At 35.4% G+C, this 19,697-nt stretch overlaps 1 non-coding gene across 1 annotated transcript; it reads right to left on the bottom strand.

Moving 5' to 3' along the window:
• Positions 1 to 282: 282 nt before the first annotated feature.
• On the bottom strand, positions 283 to 443 carry LOC111560362. The gene has a single exon (XR_002742107.1). It is a non-coding gene; the product is annotated as a U1 spliceosomal RNA (small nuclear RNA).
• Between the last annotated feature and the right edge of the window lie 19,254 nt (positions 444 to 19,697).

The raw sequence follows: 19,697 nt of genomic DNA, 5'->3' as shown, positions 1-19,697 counted from the left end.
TTAAGAAGCATATACATATATATATATATATATATATATATATATATATATATATATATATATAAAATAGTTGTTAAGATAACTGTAGTGGAGTAGTTGTGCCATAAACTTTCAGTAAATGAATTTGACCTTTGGAACAGCTCAAAGTTGTGATCTTGTTCAGTTTTTAGGTAGGAGCAATACTTAAACTTTTGTTGCTTTAAGTCCAGTGTGTATGGCAAATTGATTCATATATACAAGGCATTTTATAGTTTCCTAAACATATTTTATATTTTTTTTCCCCTGGGAAAAGCGTGAACAGTCCTCCACTACCACAAATTATGCAGTCGAGTTTCCCACATTTGGGGAAATCTCAGGAGTCAGCACATCCAGAATGCAACGGATAAGCCTCGCCCTGGGAAAACCACCTTTGTGATCATGGTATCTCCCCTGTCAATAAGTATACATATTTTATATTTTTAATCCATTTTCACAACTATTTTGTGATGCCATATTATTCATTTTCCCTGTTTCTAAATGAGAAAATAGTGTCAGTGCCACCAATTTCTTGCATTCACTCAATTATACTTATTAAGCACCACTATATGTAAAGTACTTTGCCATATAATGGAAATAATGCACAAATTAATTCTTGCCTTTTGAAAGTCATAATCTAGTCAGAGAATGGCTTACTCTCCTTGAGCTGCAATAACAAAAATACCATAGACTGAATAGCTTACAATAAACGTTTGTTTCTCACAGGTCTGGAGGCTGGGAAGTTCAAGATCAAGGTGTTGGTAGATTCCTTGTCTGATGAGGGCCCGCTTCCTGATTCATCTATGGCCATCCTCTGGCTGTGTTCTCACATGGTGGAAAAGGTGAGGGATCTCTTTGGGGTCTCTTTTAAAAGGTCACTAATCTCATTCATGTGGGCTCCACCCTCATGATCTAATAAGCTCCCAAAGGCCCTGTCTCCAAATACCAACACATTTGGGGATTAGGTTGCAACATATACATTTTGAGGGAACACATACATTCAGTTTATAGTAGGGAAGGAGACAGGAAATTCATGCCTTGGGTAGTGATTTCTGCAGCAATAGAGATAACTTCCAGCCATCTTAGAAATATAGGGGAAGAAACTCTGATATATACAAGCATATAGTTTGGGTTGATAGTAAATGTATTTAACAACATGCATGCAGGAAGACGTGACCATGTTCTGAGACCCTGAATATCAGCTCTGCAAATAGATGAGGTGAGACGCTCTACATGCATACAGAAGGAAACACATTTAAAATGAAGGAATTGTGGGGAATAAAGAGATAATTTCCTGTTATTTAATCTTTCTGTGCCCACTTTCTCATGTGTAAAATAGGAATAATATAGCAGCTGTCATAAGACTATTGGTAGGATTAATATAAATACAGTTTACAAATTATACATCAAGTGTTTAGAACACAGTAATAACTCTCAGTGTTAGCGCATGTTATTATTATTGCCATTGTTATTATACATCTTATTTCCATTTTGGAGACTTATGTATCTTAAAATTATATATCCAGGTAAGTGTAAATATAGAAATGACTCACCCTTACGTTAGTCTTGATGTTGAGACCTTTGACATTGGTGACATCTTTAGCCCTCATTTCCAAAACTAAGGTACATGAAAACTCTATTTGAAATAATTCCTTTAGTTCATTGAGTTTTCTCTAAGCATCATCAAGCTTCAGTTATCACTTGCTTGCTGATATCTGCCTCTACTGATATGTGATATATGACAAGACAGCCTGGGAGAGACAAGGGACAACTGGTCTCAGAGGTGACCATTGTGCCAGCATATGCTACCTGTACTCAACGCCAGTACAGGGGCTCTGATTGAGATCAAGGGCAGCCTTCCCAGTTCCAAAGAATCCACTAATAAGAGCACCAGACCACATTCAGAATGAAAAATGCCACTGGATCCCCTTTGCAATTAATGATCACTTATTGTGTTCTAATAATAGCCAATGATATTTTTAGTTCCCCTCCCAAACCAAGGAAAGAAGTTCTGTGTGTTTGGTTTTTATTGTTTTCATTCTATCAAAAAAATGGGTATTATATTGACAGATCTAAGATATAGGGTATGTTTCCCTTCCTTCCTCAAGAAAGCACCAGGTATTTTGGGACATAGTTTTCTCATGTGCAAAATAGCAACAATTATATTTTCCTTTGCATTTTGGGACATCTAAATACTTAGGTTTGTGTCTTCAAAAATCTGTGGGACATGTGGACTTCCTTGAAGTTGGGATGCTAAATTAAGTAGTAATACCTAAGTTTGTGGGTTTTGTCCAACAGATGAAAGTCACTTGGCATTTGTCATGGTTGCAAACTCCCAAGTCTATATACAGAGATAGCCCCAGTTGATAGCAATAATGAATACAGTGTGATATGAAACATGCCAGGAATATCTTTGAAGCAAACCATTGAGTTCTCTGACATTATATTTTTCAAACATCTAAAACTCACTTTTACAAAAACAATGGCTTTTCGACATTGATATGATTGAATATGAGTATTACACCACACTTTTTCTTTCAAACACTTTATTGACATGAAGCAGGAGTCATTATTTCAAAAATAAATGTTACAGTCTGGAGCACAAGACTACATTGAAAATCAATGTTTTCATTGGCTGTATCTTTGACATTTTGCATTTATACCAGAAACCTGGCTTCATTTTGACTATCTTTACAAGATTTCATAAGATCTAATTATGTAATAGTCTAGTTCTCTGAGCCCACATTGAATCATTGCCTTGCGTTATTTCTGAAGAGCAACCTATGCATTTGAAAGATTTAAACTTGGGTAGAGGAGACTATTTTAGCTGAAAAGTGAGTGAGTTATAGGTATGTATAAGAGGTACAGAATTCCCTAATGGATTTACTAATTGCAGATTTTAAAAATTTAAATAAAGCAATTAAAGATTTTAGCTTAAATAATGTTTTAGATTAGTTATAATGCACATGAGGTAGAAAAACAGATGAAACAGTGGAGAGAAGGAAGACAGGTCAGAGGTTAAAGGAGCGAGGAGATGGGTGACATATTACATGTCCATCTTTGCACCTAAGATTTGCTAAGACATTGATGCTGCTGGCAGATGTGCTTGATTGGACATCTGAAGGGTCCCTTAATTCTAGCTCACTCCTTGCATCCTTATTGCTTCTAACGAGCCTCTTGCTCTACTCTACTCTGGTCGTTTCCTATTAGCCAAGTTTTCAATGATCAGGCTTCTCTGGTTGTCTGTGACCTTGAATAATTGAGAACACTTCATTGTGACTGGATATAAGAACAATGTAGACAGCAGTTCCTGACTCACCCCTGTGGTGTCCTCGATCATAGGTTAGGAGAACTAATTATCAGAAAACTGATAATTCTTGTTGACCTGTGAATGTAAGAAAGCTGACACTACAGTAATGTTTCCTTCAAGCTCGTCTAACATAACAGATATTTAAATATGGAAGTGATAAGAATAATAAGGAGTAGGAATGTTGGTCAAATTTCTCATTCTGTAGATGTTTGACTTATAAAATATCCAAATAACGTACCACTAAACAAATGTAAACTTTAGTCTATCATTTCTATTATCATCAACATCTTAAATTATTTACACATCGCCTTGGAAAAATCACATTATAAATTATGCAAATAAACCTGGCCAAGTCATAGGACACTTCTCAAACTTTAATGTGCTCCAAATTTCTGAGGAGATGTGTGTTGAAGACTGAGCTTTCCAACCTTCCTTTCTAGTTTCTAGTTGGGAGGTCTAGGATAGCATCCAGGAATTTTCGCTTTTAATAAACAACCACATTATTTTTAATGTGGGTGGTCCATTATCAATGCTGAGAATTATTATTTTAGGACATTCCAAAATGCTGTTCATTTCTCTTTCATAGACCTTAGCAGAATAAGCCCCAAGATAAGTAATCATTTATCAAGGGCTGGATCTATGCCAGGCATCTTTCTAAGTGCTCTGCATGTATTCATTCCTTTGACCCTCACTGCCTGAGAGGGGACTAGGTTGTCACCTTACCAATGGGACACTGATACAAACTCCAGTTCTGTCATGTACTAGCTGTGAACCTTTAAGGAAAAAAATCATTCCAGGCTCTCTAAATTAGTGTTCTCATCTGAAAAATAAGTGTATCACAGAACCACTGGGAGGATCAGTAAGAAAGCATATGGAGCAGACTTGAGTGCCACGTGGGAAAGATAGCTGAAATAAACAACAAAAACAGATTTCTTCAGGGAACTTCAAATACCAGGAATAGTCACGGCAAGCTATAATACACTTCTTTTTCCTTCTGCTGGATGAAGTTCCTCATCTTTTCTCTCTGTTCTGTACATTATTCATGGAGAACCAAGAAGAGATGAAATCAGACAGGCTATGGCTACAAGTGACTGTTTTCTTGTGGCTTGCTTTCTTAATGATAATAATTAAAAAACAAAAAAAATCCAAAGTAACGTAATGATGTTTGGAACCAGATTATAACAAATACCTGCAATTATTTTTCTTAAGAGAAAATGGATATTTTGGTATGAATTTATCTTAAAATAGGTAAAATATAAATATATTTTATCATAAATGTTCCTTTCCCCCTTTTCGAATTTTGGGGATGTTGTGAGCTGTCAGATATTAGTGAGCCTAGGGGTGATAGAGGATATACATATTAACAGCAATTATGGGACTTAAGGAGTCTGGTAAAAACAATCAAACAAACAAACAACAACAACAACAACAACAACAAAAACAAAACCCCAGCGGGAAGCCAGTGGTGAGAGTCAAGATAACCAGGATAGAAAGAAAAAAGTAATCTGTCTTGAAGTGCCAATTAAGTTTAATGTTTTGGATAAATGGACAATCTCCGAAAGATTAGCTTGACTTAAATCACTCATTTAAATGTTCCTACTCTGTGGTCTAAAACCTTGACAAATGAAACAGTAACCCCGACTTTAGTTTACAAATGTAATGCTTATATTGATTTTTTTCTCTCATAAAGTGCCTGCCATTGAATACCATAATGTGCCTCACGATTACAACTTATTCCTTTATGGGCTTCCCCCACACTTAAATTTAGCTGCCTGTCTTCTTTTAGTGAAGAATGGTGTCAGCATTTCTTTTTCTAGTTCCACATCAGTCCATGTATCATGCATTTATTATCCATCTGTGTTTGTCTCTCCGTCTGTCTTTTAAAATGACAATTTATTTTTGAACTACTTGTAGCAATATTTAACCACTGAACCTTTTAATTACTTACTCTGCTGACAAGCAGAACACATTCACAGTTGGGGAAAAAAGCCTGGTGCATGAAAACTGACTCGAGATGGCGAATGACTGCACCTTTCCCAGTAGATATCCTGCCAAATTTATAGTGCAATCAGAAAACTGAAGGCCATTGTTTACAGCAATTGAGGGCACCTGGTCTGAATATAGTGAATAACTTAGAACGTAATTGACACATTCTGTTTGAAGCAGGGATAAGTATAGACAAGAGTAAACAATAAACCAGGAATCCTTCCCCTCTTGCAATTAAGAATTTCAATTAAATAGACCTTTTTCTAATGGGTCATTCTGAAGAATTGTGGGGCTGTCAAAGATTTCTATGTTTGTGGAATGAAGATTCAGCATATATTGCTCAGCCAGCTCTAATTAGTGAGGTGATGGGTAGTTATTTAGCATACTTTATGTATTTTGGAATCAGTACTTCATCTTATTCTATAGACAAGCAAGAGTCCTCAAAAAATAATGAGTTTTGTCTCTGGTTTCAGACAGCATTTATTTAATACCTAGTGTATGCGCCATACTGTTCTTGAACTTTGGGTTTCTATAATTTATCACAATAATTTGAAAAAAAAAGTATATCTCGCAATATTCCCTTAGCTAAGGTCAGTGATAAAATTGTCACAGTGTGCATGAGAGAATTGGACTGTTGTAAGATTCAGAGGCAAAACAAAGTTCATATCAGCAGATTCCAGGATTAGTATATGATTCGGTGACCTTAGTGTGAACATGGTGGAAGATGATTTGGGAAGTATGGATTTGGAATTACTTTCCTATCTTGGTAGCTTCATTTATTTTTCAGTAACTTGTTATGATTTTAGAATTAATATTGTTTTGCATAAAAACAGAATATACAGAGTATACAGAAATTACCTATAAATCTATTGCCTAAAAACCTCTATAAATATTATTCTATATTATATTATATATTTTTAAAATGTTATATACATTTAAATGGTAGATCAAATAAGTATAACTTGATAGGGTCCAATTATAAAATAACTAACTTAATTCAACATTTTCTATTAAATTTGTTCTTCTGCTCATTTCTCTGCCCCCAGGTGAAATCCTAGGCAGTTCTGTTCTATTAACTCCAAAATAAATAGAAGTCTAATGTAATATCATAGCTCCAAACAAGGGTTTCTGTCACTTTCAGATTGTGTCCCTGGTTGAAGGGATCATGGGTGACTGGCACAGGGATGGTGGAACAGTAGTAATCCGTCTGATACCTGTGTGATGTGACGTTGTATGTGGGTAACGTGGATAAGTTGTTGGCTCTTTCTCTTTGGATGTAGTTTCCCAGAAGCGCCCCTTAGACCTCTAGCTGCAATGTCTTTGACATTGGCAACATCTTACCCGTAGCCCATGGCTTACCCACTACTCTGTCACACCCTCAGGTGTTCAACTTCCCACCTTCCACTAAGATCTCCTTTCCCTTCTTCATGGCCCCTTTGGGCAGGATCCCTGTACCAACAGTGGCAAGCACAGCTCCATCCCTGTGCACCTGTTTGCTTCTTTGTTAACTAAGCCAACATGTGGTAGAACCTGTGCCAATATGAGGGGTTTTATTAAAGTCTTTTTCATTTGGCTTGAGTAAGGGAGAGACCCACCCTACCCTCAGAGAAATGGGGTGCTTATATCACTGACGATTAGTACTGAACATATTATAGCTTTTTTACTCTCAAGGTAGATATTGGACTAATGTAGAACAAACTAGTTTTATGATGTGCAGGCATGCTCTGTATAATACAGAAGCAGAAATTTAGGAGGAGCTGGGTATTTGACATGCATTTATCTTGGCCTCAGCTGATCTTGAGACAAAAAGGACTTTATCTTATATCTTGCATATGAAAAAAAAAAAGTTGCATGTGGTCTGCCTTACATACAAATAAGTTCCTGGTTTTTTCATATAACATCACATCATGACTTTTTTATATTGTAAGAAAAAAGTATAAATATAATATCATATGACTGTATAATAATACATTGTAAGGAAATGCCACATTTTAAAGCTCTTTTCCTATTGTTATTTTTATGTTTTATCAATGTTAAATACAGTTTTAATAATAATTTTAGAATATAAATTCTTACCGATTAAAAAAATAAGATGGATTCCTTGAAAGAGCATCACTGGGTCAAGGAATATGAACATTTTCAGTCTTGATATACTCTAAATTTTTTCAGAATTTTAAAAGTTAATTTACATTATTATTAGCTAAATTTGATGATACTTGATTCCCTATATCCTAACCAAAAGTAGATGTTATTTCTCTCTGTTTAATAACCATTTCCTGAGCGCTCTTATCAATTTTAGTACTTTGAAATTTTTATTTGTTGTGTGTATTTTCTAAACTGGAGTGTCATCTGCAAAATGACCATCTTTTTTTTCTTTAAATACACACATATTAGTTGTCTCTGTTTTCCTCTTCTTCAGTAAGACAGAATCCAAGCAACGATGTTAAATGATTATGGCGAGTACAAGTGTGACAGGATGGATTTTGATGCCACTCCATAACACTGGCATTTCATGCCTATTGCTTAGAACAGAATATATGCCTGATTCACAAAGCTGACATTTGGTGAGGTCAATACCCTCCTCTCAGAGTTGGTTGAGAAATGCCAGCTAGAAAAGCCAGAATTACTCATCCCATATAATCTTGACCCTTTAGTAACATCATGTCTCCTTAGCGTTTAAGTTTTGGAGAAGTAGTGGCCATGAAGAGAGACTGTTAGTTCTTTTCAGCTTATGTTGGAGTAGAGAACCATTTGAAAGATTTTGAGTATGTGAACTGTTCACTCTGGAGGACAGTGATCATTTCTCATTTGAATATTGCTCTACCATTATATTGGTCCAGTGCATAGTGTTAGTCAAATGTGGAGAAAAGAGGAGAAGAGAGAGACGGCAGAGCTGAGGGAAGACTTGCTGGTGAGGCAGTCTGCTTTCCCTCTGAGTATTCATTGGAAACCACAAAAGGTTGTTGGGACTTGAATCTTGGAGTAGATATACCATATCAAGAGCAAGATTTGCATAGCCTTCTCTAAAATAATCAACAAATACGGGGAAAAAAGAACTGGTCAATGTTGGTAAAACAGAAATGGCAACCACCAGAAAGAGTTCTTACTCCCTCAATGGCAATCCCAAAAGACTTATTCTTACTCTTTGTTCCTCAATCTCTTACCTTTCCCCTGACCTTTCCAGCTACTCCTTTTCTGTCGGCTTTGCAGGTTTATTTTCTAATGGACCAACAAATTTTTGAGTTCTAGAAGACTTAGTTTTGGGCCCTCGTCTCTTCTCATGGTTCTCTCTAGTCAATGTCTTAAATGACATGGCTTCAATTTCCACCTGTAGACAGATGGTTCAGAAATACATTTCTCGTGGGACACCTGAGAAACCTGAGGTTTCCTCAGTTGAGCAGCTGCTATTAATTGTGGCTCAGGTCATGATCTCATCATTTGTGAGATTGAGCCCCATGTTGGGCTCTGCGCTGACAGCATGAAGCCTGTTTAGGATTCTCTCTCTCCCTCTTTCTCTCCCCTTCTTCCATTAATTCTCTTTCTCTGTCAAAAATAAATAAGCTGAATACAAAAGAAGTACATCCCTCCTGCCAAAACCATCATAAACTCATTGTAGAAATTAATTTTTAAAAATATTTTTATTTACATCTTTTCCTTCTAATTTCTGAGATACTTCCTGAACTTTACCTTCCATTACTCCCACTGAATTTTTATTTGGGTAATCCTAACAGTTAATTTCTACCTTCTGATTATTCTACATGATACCATTTTGTTCTCATCAAATATCTATTTGATTTTATATTAAAGATGGCATTTCAAATTTTGGTATTATTTTTCCTTGTCTGTTTTGGTGTTGTCGTTTTGTTTTTGTTTTTGTTTTACCTTTTAGATTATACTTTCATTTGATGGTTTGTTTACTTGCTTGTGTCTTTTGCCAGCTCTGTGGTTAGATGTGGAACACATAAACTAGTTGCATTTTACTTTGTTGGCAGGGAGAAGGCAAAAATGATGGGAAATACTAACTTCCAACATTTAGTGGTCTTTGCTCTGGGTCCAGGTTACTCACCTGGCTGCTGACAAATCCATGTGTATCCATCCCATGTATTTTTGGAAGGGCCCATGTTTCCTTTTATTTTGCAATACAGAGCAATTGTTTAACACATTCCCTCTTTTGTTCAGGAAGGCTCTTGCAATTAAACATATTTCTTCTGTATATAGAAAGTACTATTTTCCCTCATAATTGAAGATTATTTTTATAGCCCCATGCTAATATTACTTTTTTACTCATATCTAGGCTTGTTGCTGGCTAAGGGCAGGGTGTTCCATTTCCTCTCAGCCCACACTGCCGTCAATTAGGTAGTAATGGTTTTCTCAGAATTCAGATAGGGGAAAGGCTGATGTGAATATTCCCTACTCAAAATTCTGGTATTATGTGGTATTTGTGGGTAACTTTGAAAAACATTTCTTTCTGGTTGCAGATGGATTTCCTTGAGATCATGATATATAGTATTTCTGATATGAGAAGTACAAGTTTTTCCTAGATTATTTAAATATTCCTTTAGTACATTTCTCTTTGATGGCCTCCTCATATCCAGGATGTGATGTCCATTATGTTTCACCTTCCACTCTTGGATATGTTTTCCTTATCAGTTTATATAAAATATGTATTGATTTTTAAAGTAATTAATACATGCTTATGGTACAAAAATTGAAATGTATACACAGAACAAGTCAATGTATAAACAGAGAAATCTGCTTATTTTTGTATTTATGTATTAAGTAATTCAGCCTCTATAGAAGTTTGTGAGAAATTGAATATTCTATTTTTTAATCATCATTAAAGAATACATTCACTATACAACTTACCACAGGCCAATTACTTCTCACTTAATAACTGCGTCACTAGAGCACTACTCTAGGTGTTTTAAATTTCCTACTCTTAAAATTTTCTCCTTTTTTAAAAATAAGATTTATAATCTGATGCAATATATGCTTGAGAAAATATATTTTAAAAAATCAAGCAATAGTTTTTGTCATGGAGTAAAAAGAATACAAGTCTTTGGCATTTAGATTTCTTAGAATATAGCATTGACCTCATACTTAATATTCTATATAACATAACTATGTGGACCTAGACAAAGGAAGCCACAGAAGTCCCCATTTGTGAAGCCTTTAAAGAGTTCTTGGGAGCACTACAAGACTATGGAAGTTCTCCCACCTGCCCCCTTATTCATTGCCTTAAGGTCACTGAGATATATCCTCCCTATTATCAGTTCTTCTCTCAGTGAGGAGTATGTGACAGCATAGAAGGCATCTCTTGGGAAATCAATAACTCTTACATTCCAAATGTAGATAATTTCACAGGGACGTGTATGCACAAATAAATACATAAGCAAATAAATATACATGTAGAATGTATATTTTATGAGAATGTATATATGCACATATATGTATGCATATTTAGTATATAATTGGAAAGTTTTTGGTTGGTAAATAGATTGATAGAAAATTTGGTAACTTCCAACGACCACCCATGAGAAGCACATTTTCTTTTTTTTTTTAAATATTTTTTTTTCAACATTTATTTATTTTTGGGACAGAGAGAGACAGAGCATGAACGGGGGAGGGGCAGAGAGAGAGGGAGACACAGAATCAGAAACAGGCTCCAGGCTCTGAGCCATCAGCCCAGAGCCCGACACGGGCTCGAACTCCCGGACCGCGAGATCGTGACCTGGCTGAAGTCGGACGCTTAACCGACTGCGCCACCCAGGCGCCCCGAGAAGCACATTTTCAAGCTACCCAGCAGTAACATGGATTGATATTATTAGATTTCAAGTAAAATCATTATGTTCCTTATATAGTAGACTTTATCCTCAATTTTTATTAATTATTTTTTTCTCATAATAATGATCTCCAGCAGTTTGTTATGAATCTTGGACATATAAACTGGTATTTTTCCACTGTAGAAAGTACATCATGTATTATTTGCTGAGCCCATGCCTCATTAAAAAAAAAAGAAAGAAAGAAATACACACTCGCACACACATATGTACACATATATATCATTCCCAGTCCACAAGCTCTTCTGAAGGAATGGGCCTACTCAGAGAGGAATACCCTATTTAACCTCACCTCACTGGTCTCAGTTTCTTAGGCCTGTAATGAATTTTTATCACAAAGTAAACTAATCCATGGGTTGGGCTATTCAGTTTTTCTGTGTGGAGAATCTGAGACTCAGAGAAAGTCATTAGATGAAGATGAGTATGAAATTCACATAGAGTTGGTGCAAAAACAAGTCAAAACTACACACAAATAAAAATTATATGGCAGAAGGGAGCTGTTATTAAATAGAAGTCACTGAGAAGAAGAAAGCAGAAGAGTGAAGAACCTAGGTGCCAAGCACTAGTGACATAGCTCTGGGTGGCTGTGATGAGCTTGTGCCCTGTCCTAATGGCTCTGAGGAAGTCTCGTTTCTCCAGAGCTAGGTTGACTGCTTGGTGTTCTTTAGTTGTAAATGTTCCCTGTTGAAGTTTCCTCCTTGTTTTGTAGGGCTAGGATATTTCTCATGACATATATTTCCTCAAATGTCCTTCTTTTGTTAACTGTGCAATTTATTTTTGTTAATATATTTTAAAGTCATCAGTAATAAGACTGAACAAATACAAGGCAAATGAAGAAGTAGGAAAAGGATGTACTTGGAAAAACAAAATGTATTTCTATCTAGAATAGATTTGTTTCGATAGCAAAAAAAAAAATTGATGTGCATTAATTAATGTACTACTGTAGAGTTTTACTCTTGGCTCCAGATGTAGTTTTGGTAGATGCTGTATAAATTGCTGGCTTATTATTAGATCATATAATTTCATGCAATCTTACAGTTAAAACTTTGAAACTTTGAATAAAAAACTTTTATTCAGTAATGCATTAGCAAAGAATGGCATTATATTATAGCAAGCATAAAAATTCCTAGGTATAAGGAAACTTTATAGACTGTAGACTGACACAATTTGTCTCAATATTATTGGACTGTTAATGACATTTATATAGGTTGAAGCCAATATCAGCTTATTTAATAGAGTTAGAGTTAATTGGCTTCGAACACAACTAGTGAGTTATTCTAAATTTACATTTGTATCGTGACCTGAGCTTAATATTACTTATCTATCTTTCCACATTAATATACAACTAACACCAATTTCAGCAGCCAAATCTTACTTTCCCAAATAATTTTATCTATCGTAGGTATCATTTGACTTCTGATAGTTTTCCTCTTCTTCTTCAAAAAGATTCTGTACGTTCACTTATGCTAGTAGAATAGTGCTGAAGTACCAGAAGCTTGAGTGATGTTAGATCACGCAATGAGAAATATGGTTTTAACAATCTTTCAGAGAAAATATGAACTGTATTCAGTTTACGATTGAAGACAATCTGTGGGATGATGCACAGAGCAGAAGCGTCATGTGAAAAACTCCTCCATGCTGTTAATGTTAGTGTATGTCAGTTGTGGGTGCTGTTCTAACTGGCTTTGCAAGAGTTTGTGCCACATCCGATAGCCTGGAAACCATTCCAGATGAACATCTGTTGTCAGAAGGGAAGATGACGATACTGATGAGGCCTCAAAATAACAAGGGAGCCAAACAGAGCTGGTAGAATCAGGACATGCATGTAGTGAGGACTTGGGGTTATTAAAAATGTTCATATGGAAAGAGGAAAATATAGCTGTTTCCTACTGCTTTAATTTTCAAGAAACATGTTGAGAATCCAAGGTTTCTTTTTTTTTCCTCACTGTTAAAATTACTTCACACATGCCACAGTTGATTTCAGAAACAATTAATAGTTGATACTCAGGAAATGAAAAGTAAATCTTTTACATATCTTTATATTCTCCATTTTAGCTACAGGATTATGACACTAATTAAAAGATGCTACAAATGTATCTTGTCCTTGTAATTTTTCACAATGATATTTTTTTCAAAAACCAATGTGCAGTTGATCCTTGAACACGTTGGGCTTCCATTGTAAGGGTCCACTTATATGGGTGATTTTTACAGTACCGTATTGTAAATATGTTTTCTTTATTATTTTCTTAAGAACATGTTATTTTCTTCAGCTTACAAGAATACAGTATATAATACACAGTGCATACAAAATATTTGTAAATCAGCTGTTTATGTTACCTGTAAAGTTTCTGGTCAACAGTAGACTCTTAGTAGTTAAGTTTGGAAGGAGTCAAAAATTACATGTGGATTTTTAATTGTTCAGGGTTTGGCACCCCTAACCAAAGGTCAGCTATAACTCCAGTGAGAAAATGAGCTTTAATTTTTCTAGTCATGCTATTATATAACTCTTAATATCTTCTTAAAAATGAATATTTCTAGTGTTGGGATAGTTCAGACTATAAAACAATACCATTTGTGCTCAAGTCACTAACAACATATTAATAATTAATTGAAAATTTCCAATAAATTTTCAAGTATGGTTCATTTGTTATGGTTTATGAGACATGGTGAAGTTCGTGAGAACATTCAGTCCTGAAATATTAAAACCCATGACGGAAGAAAACATTATCATTGTTATTACATATAAACATATTAGGTTTTTCATGGTTTTATGGTCCTGTAATTAATATCTATTGGTACAATGCATTATAAATGTGAATTGCCAGAAAGTAATTGATAGGCTTATTTCTCTTATTAAATATCGTACCTATAAACATCAGAAAGTTAGAGCAGTCTTTAACAACAGTGTGACGAGTGAATATGTGTGTTCACTTAATAGATTTGTTTAGTCTTTCAATTGAGACTCCAGGCAGGCTAATTGAAATAAAATAGCTAAGCTAGATAACTTTTTTTCCTCTTTGGTGATTCATTTGCTTTAGTTGTTCAATGTGGAAATCTCATTTCAACATGATATACTTTAGGAATATCAGATATGTTCCTATTATTGTAAATACAAAGAGACTGATAGAGTGTAAAATCGTACTATTTCTGCAACTACATTTCAGGATGTTATAGGTTTAAAAACACTTGCTGGATTTGCTACCTGTGCCCTGATAAAATAGTGTTTATGGTGTCCAGCCTTTAATGCCCTATTAAAGGCAGTAATTAGTGCCCTGTCACTTTAACTCATCCCCATGGTCATACTAGAATCATATCTGACTTTAATATTTCTCTTATAGTGATAGCTTTCATGCCTTTATTAAGAAACTGGAAAGTTAGGCTGTGATGTACTGTGCTAACCCTCCAAGCAAACAAGCGCTTTGGAGCTCAGAGGGTTTCATGCAAACGCTTTATGTTTATGCTGGAAGTTTATTCTTTTTCCAAACGGGACATGCTGATCACACTCTAAAGCAAAAGATTGCCGCAAGTTAAATAGGAAATATTTCGACAACTCACAGACAGAATGTGATCACTTTTTAAACTTTACAACTAGGAAAAATAAAAGCAGTGTCTCTAGTTTCGAAAAGATTTATTTTGAATACGATGTTTTTCTGGGTTAACGGATGAATTTAACTAATCGTGCGAGAAAAATGGATTATTAATGAACATAAGGAATTTAAGAAAGGATTAATGGGAATAAAGAAAGCCATGTAAAGATTTTTATGTTAAAAATGGCAAATTACCTTACTAAAAACTAGTATGAGGCTTCATATGTGCTCTTCAAAATGTTAGACCCTAGATTTTTAAGGAGATGAAAAAGATAGGAAAAAGAGGATTGAGTGTTGAATTTAAACTTATGAATAGCATGGTCATTTTTTTTTTAGTACATATCATTTGTAATATTCTGAAAAACAGTCCTAAAATCATTAAAAATCCATTTTCTTGCTTCTTAAAATATGTAATCAAAAGAACGAATTAAATTAGTGTTTCTTATTAGATAAGGGCCGACAGTACATATGACCGTGTGCAAACCTTTGATTTTCTTATCGATTTATATGGAGCTTTCTGATTGTTCTGTTTAGTTCTGTTCTGTCAGACATCATTCCCAGGGATAATAAAGGCTCCTGGTCTTGCTAGCACAAGTGAAAGAACTGTGAGTTTTGTCTTCATGAAAATCTCTACTGCTCTTTTTGCCTTTTTTTCTTTTTATTTCTTTACATTTTACACTTTTTTTATTTTTAATTTTGTGGTGGTGGTTATATCACACCCCGGTCAAAAAGAAGAGAAAACGATAAAAGTTTCATGAGTTCATTAAAGTTTTACAGGCACTGCAGTGCCCGGAAAAATAGTGGTTGCTCTAATCCCTGCAGTAGTTCTGGTTGGGCGGCCTTGTATTCATTCCGGGAGGAGGGATCGAAGAGGAGGATTGCAAAGGGACAAAGGAGAGGCCAAAGCCAAACTCGGATATGTCATTTGGACTGTATTCAAGGTTCTCATAGCTTTTGCTGTGCTTCCATGTGTAACTTGACAGACTCTCCCTAGGAGAAAATAGGGTTGTGGGAACTTAAGCCTCAGAAGTTCATAGACGATCACACAGTGCTAACTATGCTAAGGGCGTGATTTGCTGATTTCAAGTTCAAGGTTAAAATTTATGGAAACTGCCCTTCTTAATTTGATCTTTCAGAATATCTTATGTGAAATTTGTTTCATCCCATGCTATCTATGAATACACTTAAATGTATACTGTATATGATAATTGCTACCAAGAGGTTGGTGTGACTTATTTTTCACTAAGTAAACACAGGCCTAAATTGTGTGGGAATGGGTTTGTATTTAACTCATTTTTTGTTTTAAATCTTACCACTGAATATATATGTTTTCAATAACAATAAATAATCATTGGGGAAAGAAGGGAATGGATGACTGGTGGAATCACATGCCACTGTGGACAGCTGAGAGAGATGTGCAGTTAGCTCAGTAACACTAACGGCTGAGAAAACATTGGCTAATTTAAAGGAAATGAAAGACGAACAGGTAAATAACTCAACATTTTAAGAAGTTAAAAGAACATGGTGGCCAGTTGCTAACTATTTTGCGTTTCTCTTTCACCCTTAGGTAGAGTCTGCCTTAGGCTATTAATTGGTTTTGAATATTCTTTTCTATGATTGCTTACTCTCAGCTTTTAAGTGTAAGTGTTAAATGGTATGTTTACCATTGGAAAGCTGCTTACTAGTTCCACTAATATCTTAATGGCTCTCTTAAATGCCCCCTACCTATTTCTCTGATTACTGTCTCTTGCACAATTATTAATTCTCCCCATAATGATTCTTTTGAATGACTCTGAGCTCTTGTTTACACAAAAATTATTTTCCTGATTACTACCCAGGCTATGAAGCTTCTGCAGAAGGAGACAAGAACCATGTTGAAGGTCTCGGCCCTTAGTGGGTCTTTTATATCTTTCAGACATCAGTTTACTTCCTCAAACAGGCCCGTCCTTTCACCTACTGTCTGAACCCACCTTTCCATTATGGAACATTTCCTTTAAGGAACATGATTCTGAGGTTCTCTTACTCATGTTTCTACCTGTTTAGTGTCTTTCTCCACCCCTGTCCACAGCTCTTCTCTGAGGGTCCCTGGGTGAGAGCAGGGATTTATCTGTACTCGGCTGTATGCAAGCACCTGTTGTATACTGCAGTTTAGAAAATATATGCTAGAGAATATATGCTTAAGGAATGAATGGGTTTATTAAATAATGAAAAGTCAGTTTTTCTGAGGAGCATTTGCATAATCAATAACACTTAGGTTCTGGAGATGATTCTTTTAAGGCTACACACTAGAAAAAGTAATATCTTTTTTCTGTTCACACTTCCATTTAATTTAATACTCTGTAGAATGAAAAGTTTTTCAAAGTATTCTTCAATACTGCCATAGAATGAACAATAATTACATAAAAATAGCAGTTGTCCCAGCTTTCCCAAATGAGCTGGTTTATATGGGACCATATGTGCTCTAAACAAAGTGCTCAGTCGGACAGTCTCTTCTCCACCTTTTTTCTTACGTTGCCTGAAATGATTATCAGTGTGTATGCCTGAGAATTTGTAAAGGCAGAAAGTGGAGATCTCCCCAAAATTACTAATTAGAAACACTTTTGTACTTTAACTCCCATACATTCCATAATAGTTTTCATTTACTTAAGATGACAGATAATCCTCAATGGAGAAAAACATTTGAATGCATTATTGGGGTACTTAACTCTTACAGCTCTCTAAGGGTTCACTGTGATGTAGATTTATTTATTCAGACATACAATATTTTATTTCATTACTATTATTTTAATGTTTAGTTACTTTATTTTGGGGAGAGACAGGGAGAGAGAATCCCAGGCAGGCTTCCTGGTGTCAGTGCAGAACCTGAAGGAGGGGCTTGAACCCATGAACCATGAGATTGTGACCTGAGCAAAAATCAAGAGTCAGATGTTTAACTGACTGAGCCACCCAGACAAACAATATTTTAAAGCAAAAATTTTTTCAGATGACCCAGACATGCAATGTAAATTGGAGAAACAGTCGTCTCCATTATTGCATTCCTTTTATCATGGCAATGCAGGAAACAGTTATGAATTATTTTTATCTCCACATGCTTGTATTTTTTTCACTCAAAACTATTTGTTGAGCAGTTGTTATATTCTAGGTAATTTAGTAATTTCTTTGGCTAGAGAAACTAGTAACACATAGTCCCTACTTCCCCAAGGATTGCAGTGTAATTAGAGGGTAAATACAAAAAAAAAAAATTACAGTACATCTACAAGATGAAAATGTAGCAAATCTAGTATTGACAGGCCTCAAGCTGTCCACTCAAAGCTTGGATGTGTAATTGTCTTTGTATGCTTTTGAATTTGTCTCATAGAACTTAATGTGGTCTTTATTTTGAGTATTGCTTTTCATCTAATGTTAGAAAACCCAACCTTCATCAATTACATTTTTTTTAGTCATTTTAGATGTAATGTTTTCTCAAGTCCCACTAAAATATCACTGTGAGAATTTTCTCTTCATTAAAGCGATTACCCCTCTGAGCTTCAAGGTCAAAGTCAAGGATGACTGTTTCATTCATGTGGTACTTATAATTGTCTATTAAAAAATGAAGCTGTCTATCTAATCCAGGGAAGTCCAAATGGGGCAAGGATGGGTCACATGCATATTGCTGGCAAAGGAAGACCATACTCTATAGAAATTAGACAATTAATAGGGTTTTTCTACCATGACAAATTGTGGCAATATTTCAATTGTGCTAAAGGCCCTTGATTGACTTTTTCATGTTTGCTGAATTCCCACAAGGTGTCCAGACACAAGTCACATGCTGTGCAACCTGCTTCTGCAGCCTTCACTCCACCTTTCTCTCCTAGAGAGAGTAGGGACACTCATGTCCTCCAAGGTAACACCCATTCATGTCTCATTGCCTTTATTCTAACCAGAGGACCCCTTCTATAGATTTCTTAAGAGTGGAAAGAGTAGTTCTAAAGATGGTTTCTTCCTCTATGATCTTTCCAATTCCATATGATGCAGCAAAAATTGATTTCATTATAGGTTCCTGACTAATCCTCAGAAATCTCTTGGAATACAAACAAACAACAGAAAAAAAAATTTCAACATTGACCTCCTCTTTTAAAGTTGTACAGTGTAAAGTTTCATTTAAAAAAAAATTATTCTGGCTCTCTAGGAGAAAGATCACACACAATGTGGCAGGGGAAATAAAGACACAAACATTAACATTTGAAATATGTCATTAGATAAGTATGAGTTCAATCAAGTCAGGGTTACCCAATTCTCCATGTTTTCCACGTGATCTATGATATGGGGGCCTACTTAGGGTCATTACATAACTAGGTAATAGCTTGTTTCTGGTCATCACCAAAAAAGCCTGGCTGACTTCTGCTAAGCTCTAACTAGACCTGTTTGGTTTTGATCCCATCTGCTTGAAAGACTTCTACAATTTTCCTTGTTAACTTCTATTCAACTTGCCATGTTTCCACTTTATTATATGGTACATAAAGCTTTCAACTGAGTGTCCCTCATTACAGTCATCAGATTCCTACACAGTTGTTAGCTTTTTCTGTCATTAATTCTGTATACTCCTATGGTGCACACATAGATTAATCTGCCTTCCTTCCCTTTTTTCAGCAACAGGAAGCCAAGTGCAGTGCTTCTGATCCACTTAGGACCTGATACCTCACTCATCACCTTTCATTTATTGCTTCCACAGGATCATGTGATAGGGATATGGATCACTCTCATTTTTCTGGAATGCTCATGTTCAACCAGTAATTTTGAATTATCATTAATCTCAACATTTCTTTTTACTTTCAGAGACTTTACCAAAAAAGATCAAGGTTAATTCTCTCTTCTCCAAAGAGCTATAGCAATAACAAACTATCTGGATCTCTTTCTCATTTCCCCAACTTGCCCTTCTAGAAAGAACTGGGAACTTTTCTTTGTGGAAAGGAGGGTTAA

Source organism: Felis catus, chromosome B1, assembly GCF_018350175.1.
Source record: "Felis catus isolate Fca126 chromosome B1, F.catus_Fca126_mat1.0, whole genome shotgun sequence".
NCBI lineage: Eukaryota > Metazoa > Chordata > Mammalia > Carnivora > Felidae > Felis > Felis catus.
This window is presented reverse-complemented; position numbering and strand designations above follow the sequence as displayed.